General features: G+C 36.2%; 1 long non-coding RNA gene and 1 pseudogene across 1 annotated transcript; one reads left to right on the top strand and one right to left on the bottom strand.

The window, feature by feature from the left end:
• The first annotated feature begins 1,102 nt into the window (after positions 1–1,102).
• LOC143660812 (PC4 and SFRS1-interacting protein pseudogene) lies at positions 1,103–4,145 on the top strand (annotated as a pseudogene).
• Positions 4,146–7,069: 2,924 nt separating this feature from the next.
• Positions 7,070–9,381, bottom strand: LOC143661524 (uncharacterized). The gene is made up of 3 exons (XR_013164653.1): positions 9,153–9,381; positions 7,693–7,829; positions 7,070–7,426 (listed from the first exon to the last, which is right to left on the bottom strand). It is a non-coding gene; the product is annotated as an uncharacterized LOC143661524 (long non-coding RNA).
• Positions 9,382–10,375: the final 994 nt, after the last annotated feature.

The raw sequence follows: 10,375 nt of genomic DNA, 5'->3' as shown, positions 1-10,375 counted from the left end.
TCCTATTTACAAATGAGTTAACACCCATAGGACCTGAGCTTAATATTTCAACATGCCTTTATGGAGGACATGATTCAATCTACTAAGGCAGGTAAAGACTTGAGGAGTGGTTATCCATGAACAACTATTACTGCATTAGAGTAAAATAAAGAATTTGTGATTTTCTTGACAAGAGGCATTCCCATTCACTCCAGATTTAACAGCTAGAGATGACTCAGTTCAGAATGGGTAGGAGAAAATCTTAAAATATAAGGGGGAGATTGTGGAGGCAAGAGAAACATAGAAATGCTGGGATAATAAATATTCCCACACACAAATGATTGCAAAATTATGTGCGGATACAAGAGGCCCTAGGAAGCCCAGTGAAATTTTAAAGCTTGGAAAGAATTAGAGATTTGCTTTACATTTGAGTATACTTTTCAACTTATATAGCACCTAAGCAGAAGATACTTGTCCTAGTATATTTTTAATAGGTTGGAGATATATTTGAATATGTTAGAGTTATACTAGCTACTGGAGAATATTTTCTGCCTAGTCATTGGTTGGCTGATAAATTACCCATGTGCAAATGATATCCCTGGAAAGCCAAGCTCACACATGCACACACATAAACCTGCCCATAAATCTGCACACTGATGGGGAAATTATTTTTAAAGTTTGGGTTCAAAAAGTTAATTACATAATATAAGAAGTAAAGTCAACCACCCTCATGAAAAAAAATGGAGATGCTGGAATATATTATCTACAATATCCAATTTTCAACCAAAAATTACTAGATAGACAAAGAATTAGAAAACTGTGACCCACACTCAGGAAAAATAAAAATAGTAGTCAATAAAAACTGATTTCAAGTAAGCACAAGTGTTGCATAAAGTAGACAAATAATTTGAAGCAGATATGTTCAAAGAATTAAAGGGAAATATGCAGAGGATGAATAAATAAACAGGGAATCTCAACAGAGAAATGAAAACTCAGAACCAAATGGGCATTCTAGAGTTCATAACCATAATGACTGAAATTTCACTAGATGGCTCAATAACAGATTTAGGTTGGCAGGAAAAAGAATCAGTGAACTTGAATTAAGAATCAATAGAGAGTGGACGCGGGCGGAGGCGGCCGACCCGTAACAGCAGCCTCAGTGCCCGCGGCCCCGGCAGGAGCGTCCTGACGCCCAGAGGCATCCTCCTCCTCGCGCCAGCCCCGGCTCGCCGCCTCGGCTCAGGTCTGCCCTCCCGCATCCCTTCACTTCCCGCACCGCCCCAGCTCCTTCCTGGTCTTGGGACCCCCAGCATCACCTCGAAATATGACTCGCGATTTCAAACCTGGAGACCTCATCTTCGCCAAGATGAAAGGTTATCCTCATTGGCCAGCTCGAGTAGATGAAGTTCCTGATGGAGCTGTAAAGCCACCCACAAACAAACTACCTATTTTCTTTTTTGGAACTCATGAGACTGCTTTTTTAGGACCAAAGGATATATTTCCCTACTCTGAAAATAAGGAGAAGTACGGCAAACCAAATAAACGAAAAGGTTTTAATGAAGGTTTATGGGAGATAGATAACAATCCGAAAGTTAAATTTTCAAGTCAACAGGCCTCAACTAAACAATCAAATGTATCATCTGATGTGGAAGTTGAAGAAAAAGAAAACAGTATTTCAAAAGAGGGTACTGACCATGAAGAAAAAGCGAGCAATGAGGATGTGACTAAAGCAATTGATATAACCACTCCGAAGACTGCCAGAAGAGGGAGAAAGAGAAAGGCAGAAAAACAAGTAGAAACAGAGGAGGTAGGAGTAGTGACAACAGCAACAGCATCTGTTAATCTAAAAGTGAGCCCAAAAAGAGGACGACCTGCAGCTACAGAAGTCAAGATTCCAAAACCAAGAGGCAGACCCAAAATGGTAAAACAACCTTGTCCTTCCGAGAGTGACATAGTAACTGAAGAAGACAAAAGTAAGAAAAAGGGGCAAGAGGAGAAACCTAAAAAACAGTTTAAAAAGGATGAAGAAGGCCAGAAGGAAGAAGATAAGCCAAGAAAAGAGCCAGATAAAAAAGAGGGGAAGAAAGAAGTTGAATCAAAAAGGAAAAATTTAGCTAAAGCAGGGGTTGCAACAACCTCTGATTCAGAAGAAGAAGGAGACGATCAAGAAGGTGAAAAGAAGAGAAAAGGCGGAAGAAACTTTCAGGCCGCTCATAGAAGGAATATGATGAAAGGCCAGCATGAGAAAGAAGCAGCAGACAGAAAACGCAAACAAGAGGAACAAATGGAAACTGAGCAGCAGAATAAAGATGAAGGAAAGAAGCCAGAAGTTAAGAAAGTGGAGAAGAAGCGAGAAACATCAATGGATTCTCGGCTTCAAAGGATACATGCTGAAATTAAAAATTCACTTAAAATTGATAATCTTGATGTGAACAGATGTATTGAGGCCTTGGATGAACTTGCTTCACTTCAGGTCACAATGCAACAGGCTCAGAAACACACAGAGATGATTACAACATTGAAAAAAATACGACGATTCAAAGTTAGTCAGGTTATCATGGAAAAATCTACTATGTTGTATAACAAGTTTAAGAACATGTTTTTGGTTGGTGAAGGAGATTCTGTGATCACACAAGTGCTGAATAAATCTCTTGCTGAACAAAGACAGCATGAGGAAGCAAATAAAACCAAAGATCAAGGGAAGAAAGGGCCAAACAAAAAGCTAGAAAAGGAACAAACAGGTTCAAAGACTCTAAATGGAGGATCTGATGCTCAAGAGAGTAATCAGCCACAGCATAATGGAGATAGCAACGAAGAAAGCAAAGACAGCCATGAGGCCGGCACTAAGAAAAAACCATCCAGTGAAGAGAGAGAGACTGAAATATCTCTGAAGGATTCTTCACTAGATAACTAGGTTGGCATACCTAGAATATGAAGAACATTTGGGAAGTTTGTAATGGTTTTCATTTGAATTATTTAGACTGCTGAAAGTTTTAAATTTTTATAAGCATTTTGATGTTAAAAACTTGTTTTAAGGGAGAAAATCCCATTATCTTTGTTTAAAAGTAAACATTGCTACTTGTCTTTGTGCAGTATTAACAGCTACATTATACAGTAAACGTGGGAAAAACCCATTTAGAAAATGTTAAACTGCTTTTCCAGACATTATGGTTGTAGCATTTTTCCAATTAGTGTGTGTATGTTAATGTGTAATTGATAGTAGGAAAAGGTAACATTTTAAAAACTGCTACTTATGTAAATCTTTCCTCTTTTCCCAAATACCGTGGTTTTTTGTGCATAGTTTTTACAAATCTTGTATTTACCTATCTTTTCAGTGTCTGTGGGTTTTTGTATAAGTTGAGCATTTTTATGGTGGATAAAATGTTACTTCTATACGAGTACTCACTCCTTCCTTTTATCAAAAGTTAATTTTAATCTCACGGTCTACATTGTACAACATTACCCGGCTTCTTTGTAACAATGTGTGGTCTTGTATGCCTTTTTGTATGACAGCTAGATACCCAACTAAAGTTGAACTGGCAATTCTGTGAGGTACAAAACTTGTGATAATTTTTAAAGATAATTTAGTTTTGTGATGGGAATCCAGTGGAAACACATGACAGTCCTGCAGAAAGCAGAATGGGTTATAAATAGGAATGAATCTGGCTTCAGGGTTATCAACACTTAACCATCGAAGATCCTTTATAAGTATTAGTAATTAAAGATCAAGAATTAAAAGATGAAAGTTTATTTCTGAGAAATGCCTCAAGTTTCTCAGTTAAAAAAAAATTCAATGGATGATACTTGTGCAGTAAATATAAGTAAAAACTGTATAAGGAAACTAGACTATTTGAAAACATGGCTGTATTAGAAGGGAATTTTCATTTTTCTATATAATATGTGTGAGAAAATAGCAAAGAGTGACAAAATTGCAAAGTTGTTTCATGAGTCACTAAGTACTGTGATATTCTGTGTATTCACATACATGGACTTAAATCAGTGCGAACAAATGTTAACAAAAGTAAAGGGTAGATACTAAGACATTTTGAGTATTAGGTCAGTTCCTGTTTTTCAATAACTAAAAGACACTTCCACATTTTGAAACTATGTGGGAAAACGACTTATCACAAAGTAGAGTTATACCTGAGGCCAGTGGTTTCTAAGTTGCCAATAAAAAACTTTGTGTCAAAAAAAAAAAAAAAGAATCAATAGAGATTATCAGTTAGCAGTGACAAAGCCCAAATGTAGGATTTATGCCCCAGAAACCTTCATATAAATGTCATTAATTGGCCATCCCAAAGTCCAAAGTTATTATGTTTCTCTTCACAATTCTACAACAGCATTTCTTCATTTTCTGTTTCACATATGAATGAATTTAAAAATCAGTAGGGAGGAGAATTATGTCAGACTTGAAAACATGAAAATACATATATACATATATATAGTAATTATGGATATTCTAAAAATCATAATTCTTTTAGTTTCTCTAGTAACATGACTATTTTTTGTAACCCTTATATTGAAATTAAACATAGCATCTAAAAAATCTGACCATGGAAACCTCTGGACAAGAAAGTTTTCATAGCCACTTTTCCTAATTTACATAGGTACTCACAGAAAGCAACTCATCATGTGAAAAAGCACTTAGAGCTAAAATTTCAGAGTAATAGAGAACTGAAATTTACTAGATGGTACTAAATGTGAAATGCTGATTAAAAAATCTATTAACAACATTTTCATAAATCATTGCATTTCATAAAGTTTAAATAACATGCCATGGATTATTTGAAACTTTTCACCATTGTAATTTCAGAGTCACATTTAGGATGCTGTCCAGTGATGTACTTCGTGGATGTTCTAAGGGTACTCATTCAGTATCTTTTCAATATTATTAATGTGAAATGAACTTGGACAACTGCTTGAGAATTAGTATGGCACATTCATTCAGCACCTAAAATTCTGAACTTTGATTTTTTTTTCTTTTAATATTTTAAACTCTGTCCAAAATTTTACTGGGCCAACTTAATCATCTGTGCCTTAACAAGAAAACATTATGCTTGCTATAAACTCAAACTTCAGCATGCCAGTGAATTTATTTTAAATTATGATTTTCTCACCCATTCAAATGCGTTTGGAAAAAAAAATATATATATATATATATATATATTGGCTGGGCTAGCCAGTTAACCAACCATGTTTTATTAGAGACTACTATGTATAAAAAGAAGCCAATTACCCATTTAAAAAATAACTAATTTCAATGATAATTTCGAGAAAGGCTATCTGAGATGATTATTTTCAAAGCACTTCTAATTAGCAAATTGAAAGAAAAATTTCCACTCAGAAGTGGTCAAAAAAACACAGATTAATTTTCCTTGCTACATTCAGGGAGAGTGACTAAAGAATAAAGATTTTTAAAATAAGGACAATGAAGATAACAATTTGCCTTCAATTCTAAGAAAGTACAGGAAATACTATATGTTTTCCTGTTGAATTGCATGTGGAAATTACAGAGAGTATATTAAGCACTTTCTATATGTGGTGGTCACTTTATGTTGCTTAATTCTTCACAACTCTGTGAAACCAGTGCTAGTTTTCTCATTTATATGTAAAACAACCGAAACTCAGAGAGTTAAGAGCTGACGTATTAAGAACTGAAATATTTTGTGCCAGGTCAAGGTACTTGGTAAATAGAAACAATATTGGAACCCAGGTCTAGCCAAAGTCCCTACAAACAAAGAATTAAGGTTTCTACAGCATAGCACTGTCCACTAAAATGTTTATAACAGAAATGTTTTAATTAATTATTCCTTAGTACCATTTTGCTGTAAAAGTTCACCATTGAGAACTATGCTATTAGATGTTGAAAATGGGACAGAATATGGAGAAGTCTCCCACAATATTCTGTAGGAGAGCTCTGTGAACTGCCTTTTGCACACAGGGCTGGAGGAGGAGGAAGAGGAGGAGGAGAAAGAGAAGGAGGAGGAAGAGAAGAAGGAGGTTGGGGAGGAGGAGAAAGAAAGCACAATCAATGCAAACTAGAGTCTAAAGTTAGCAGTACCATGGAACTATGCTTCTAGTAAATGTAATAAAGGCAATAAACCAAAGCTAAATGTCAATAAGAGGGGGATATAAGGGAGGGGTATGGAATTCTCAGTGTTGGCATTGTTGTGTTTTCTTTTCTTTTATTATTTATTTACTTATATTCTTCTTTGCAGAAGAAATGGAAATGTCCTCATATAAAGTGTCTAGAATAGGTAGAAGGAAACACCTGAAACTGTTGAACTATATTCCAGGAGCCTTGATTCTTGATGAAGATTGTATAACTATATAGCTTTTATAGTTTGACCACGTGATTGTGAAGACGTTGTGGCTGGCACTCCCTTTATCCAATGTATGGACAGACAAGTAAAAAAACGAGGAAACTAAATAAATAAAAAATAGGGGGGCATGGGTGAACAGAATGTTTTGGGTGTTCTTTTTCATTTTTATTTTTGTTCTTAGGTGCATTTTTTTTGGAGTAATGAAAATATTCAAAAATTGTACTGTTGAATGCACAACCAAATGATACTGTGAACCACTGGTTGTATACTTTGGATGATTATGTACTACTTGAATATATCTCAATAAAATTGCATTTTTAAAAAGCCTACACTATTACGAGAGATTTAGAAATGCTGCAAATCAAGTCAGATTTTCTTTTACAGTATTGTTGGACTACAAATCTTTCTCATATTGATAAAAGGTTTTATCACTTCTTCATCACCACCGTTATGTTTCCCAAGGTCACAGAGTAATATGCCCTGCAGGCAAGATTAAAACTTATTCCCATTTCCCAAATTTACAACTGTGCTCTGTTCCATAAAGAAATAGGCATATAGACATATACCTTTCCATGAAAAGCAATAATGCTTTTGCTGTGTCAGCTTTAACTTGGCATGTTTTGACATTTGGCTATTTCCATTCTTTGTTACTGAGTTGCCTTGGATATGTTTAATTTTCCCTTTCATTTTTCAGAAAAAAGCAACTAAAAAAAAGAGACAGCTTAATAATCCATTCAAATAAATAAGCATTTATTTGAATTTGTGACATTCTATTTACACAAATTCACTGTTTTGTTTACCTAAATGTGGTATTGTTAAAATACACAGCTGCCTTTGCTTCAGTGCAGAATGCAGTAGAGATGCTGCTTATCCAACTATATTTATATGCTTGTGTATTTGAAGCCTCACACCTCACTACACAGTTAACAGCTTATGGAAACAGCATCCTACTAATGTGAGGTGTCAGATATTAGCTCTTCACAACAATGCAGCCTATGATTATTTATTTAAAATCACATATTTATAAACTATTTAGCTGTGCCAAAGTCTCAGTCCTCTTGGAAACCAGTTTGCCATTTGAGTTTTCAGCTTCTCTCAGATTACATGGATACGGCTTGATTGCTCTTAAAAAAAAAAAAAAAGAAAAGAAAATATTTTGTTTTGATTGAACATTTTTTTAAACAAACTTTCCCTCTCCAAAGGGTCATAGCAATTGAATTACTGCTTCCCTCTACCCCTAGGGTGTGGGAAGCAGGAGAAGAAGGGTTTAGGGTGAAAGTAGAATTACAAGTGCCTACAAATCGAGCCTGTTAATGGAAAAGCCTTCTCATCCATAGCTACAGTCCCACTAGCATAACAACATAATTAGCTTTGGAGTTTTAGTAATTACCATCCAGATTCCCAGGGAAAACAGTCCTGAAATTGCTGCTGTGTAATCACAAAGAAAATTGTAAAGTTTCTTGTTTAAATTTACTTCAGCTCATAAACAGAAATATTTGCCAAAGATCTTGTGATATAGGGCAAAGCCTGAAAAAAAAAAAATTCCCAATTTAGACACCTTTTAGAGGTCTGGCTATACAGCTTCCAAGTCAATAATCCCCTATCCCAATACTCTCTTACCATTTTGCAGCCACATTTGGAACATCGGAGATCTTAAATTTTAGAAACTCAGACTGCTCAAAAATTTTCATGACATATTTTCTTTTTTGCATGGGCAGACCCCATGGGAATGGACCCAGGAATGGAACCCAGGTCTCCAGCATGGCAGGCGAGAAGTCTGCCTGCTAAGCCACCATGGCCCACCATGACAGATTTTTGACATGTGCCTCTGGCCTAAGATTCAATTCCCTATTTCCTTTATCCTTTATAAGATTCATTATCCTTGTTTCTCATAATTACTCCTTATCTCAAACTTTAGGATGTTTCTTTCTGTACTATGGAGTATGGTACAGTAAAGATATATACATGTTTTGTTTTTTCTGCATGGGCAGGCTCTGGGACTCGAACCTGGGTCTCCAGCATGCAGACAAGAATTCTGCCACTGAGCCACTGTTGCACTGTCCTATATATATGTATATTTTGAATCCAACAGGTTCAAGTTCCTAATTCTCATCTTACCTCTTACTTACTGCATTACCATGGTTAAATAGCTTAACCTATCTTGACCTAGCTGAATTTTATTTTTCCAATCTCCAAGGAATTAGTTTATAAGAAATACTTGGTTTATAAGAAATACTTAATAAATTATATGGCATCATTCATGATATTCATCAGCTCTAGCTGTACAGAAATTCATCCATGCTGTTTTCTCTTCTAACATCTTTGACAAATTCACCCTCCTCTATATAGCCAATCTTTTTTATTTTACCTTCTTCCATGAACTGAAGCCTGAAATTTCTTGGCAATACTATTAACTTCAAACCATTCCCCAGCATCAGGCTTCCCCCTATGCCGAGGACCATTTTGTCTCTCTGGAGGGAAGACCACTAACAAAGTAAGGAGGAACCAGCACTCTTGTTCCTTCCTAAATTTTGTTAAAACTAACACATCTTAAACATCTTTTTAGAAATCCATAAGCTTTCCTATTATCATTCCCTTTCTTCTCTTGCTATTATCATCAAAGAATGTAATGGACATCTGTGTAGGCCACCTAGATTAACCTTCAAGACCAAAACATTCATTCTCCCAACTGCCAGAAATATTAACTGCTGGTGACTCCCCACTGAGTCCCTCTCCAGGAATAGCCCACATTCAAAGGCAGCTGCCTCAATGAAGTTGACACTCCTCCCAGGGGGTATTCTGCATACAATAACTGGTTATAATATGAGTACTGAGACTGAGTCTCCCCACCTTAATTCAGAAAGACTCTGAAGTCCTCAACTCCAATGCCCTCCATGGGATCAGCTCAGGCTTCCTTTGAAATACATCTTAGTTCAACTACTTCTGCCTAATCCTGCAATCTGCACATCTCACAGATGTTGTTCTTGAGATCTCTCCCCCCAAAAAACTACTTGAACCTGATCTCAGGATCACAGAGTCTGTTTTCAGGGAGCCAGACTCATGGGAAATTGTACCAGAATTGGTCTTTGGAAGTAGAGTCTAAAATGGGATTTTGGAACTTAATCACCAAGTGGCTGGCTTAGTGACATCATTCAGTTGCAGGTCAAGTATGCTGGATATGGAAAAAGGACTATAAAATTTGGTAAAGAATTTTACCTGTCTTCTGTTAGCCAGGGTTGAAGTAGTTGATGAAGTTATAGAACTGACTCCCAAATAACTACAAGAATGATGAGAACGATAGGATTTCAAATTAATGGAGCCCAAAAGATGGTGCTTAATCATCAGAAGCAAGATAGGTGCAATAATTGTTTTGAGCAGCAGTTTAAAGTGAAAGTCAAAAGGGTCTCACCTGAAGAGACCTATGGAGATAGTCAATAGAACATTGCAATCCTAGGGGCAAGATAGATGGGCAGTCAACAAACTTACTGAGTCATCTATGCATCCAAAATAAGACAATGCTGGATAATCAGGAAGCTGAGGGAAGTTGCTTCAATAAAATTGTGATCTAGTGCCCAGTTATCATCCTGAACAAATTCTGATATCTAGAAACTATTGTCTAAGGAAGAGGCCAGTGATCCATGAGCAAGGATCCTGCATACGCATGATTCTACTCTTCCCCAAAGGGCCATCTGCTCTTTTATTCAGATATTTATAAACTGGGAAAAAGAGATTCTCAGACATTTTGAGGAGTACTGGAGACAAAGTGTGAGTTGACATTAATATCTGGTAATACAAGACATCATCACACACATCCTATGAGAATGGAGAAGTATGGAGTTCCAGAAACTTCAGGCTGAGGTCCATCTCATGGTGGGTCCAGTGGTCATTTTTAATGTTCATGAATGTATATTATAATGCAGGGATTTGGCAGTTGGCAAAATGTTCACATTGGTTCCTTGGCCTGTGGGGTAAGAACTATTATAGTGAGCAAGACAAGTAGAGGTCCTTAAAATTTCTTTCCACCATTGAACAAGATTCTACATTAAAGAAAAACATATCATGTCCCAAGGGGA

Source organism: Tamandua tetradactyla, chromosome 17 (genome assembly GCF_023851605.1).
Source record: "Tamandua tetradactyla isolate mTamTet1 chromosome 17, mTamTet1.pri, whole genome shotgun sequence".
Taxonomy (NCBI): Eukaryota; Metazoa; Chordata; class Mammalia; order Pilosa; family Myrmecophagidae; genus Tamandua; species Tamandua tetradactyla.
This window is presented reverse-complemented; position numbering and strand designations above follow the sequence as displayed.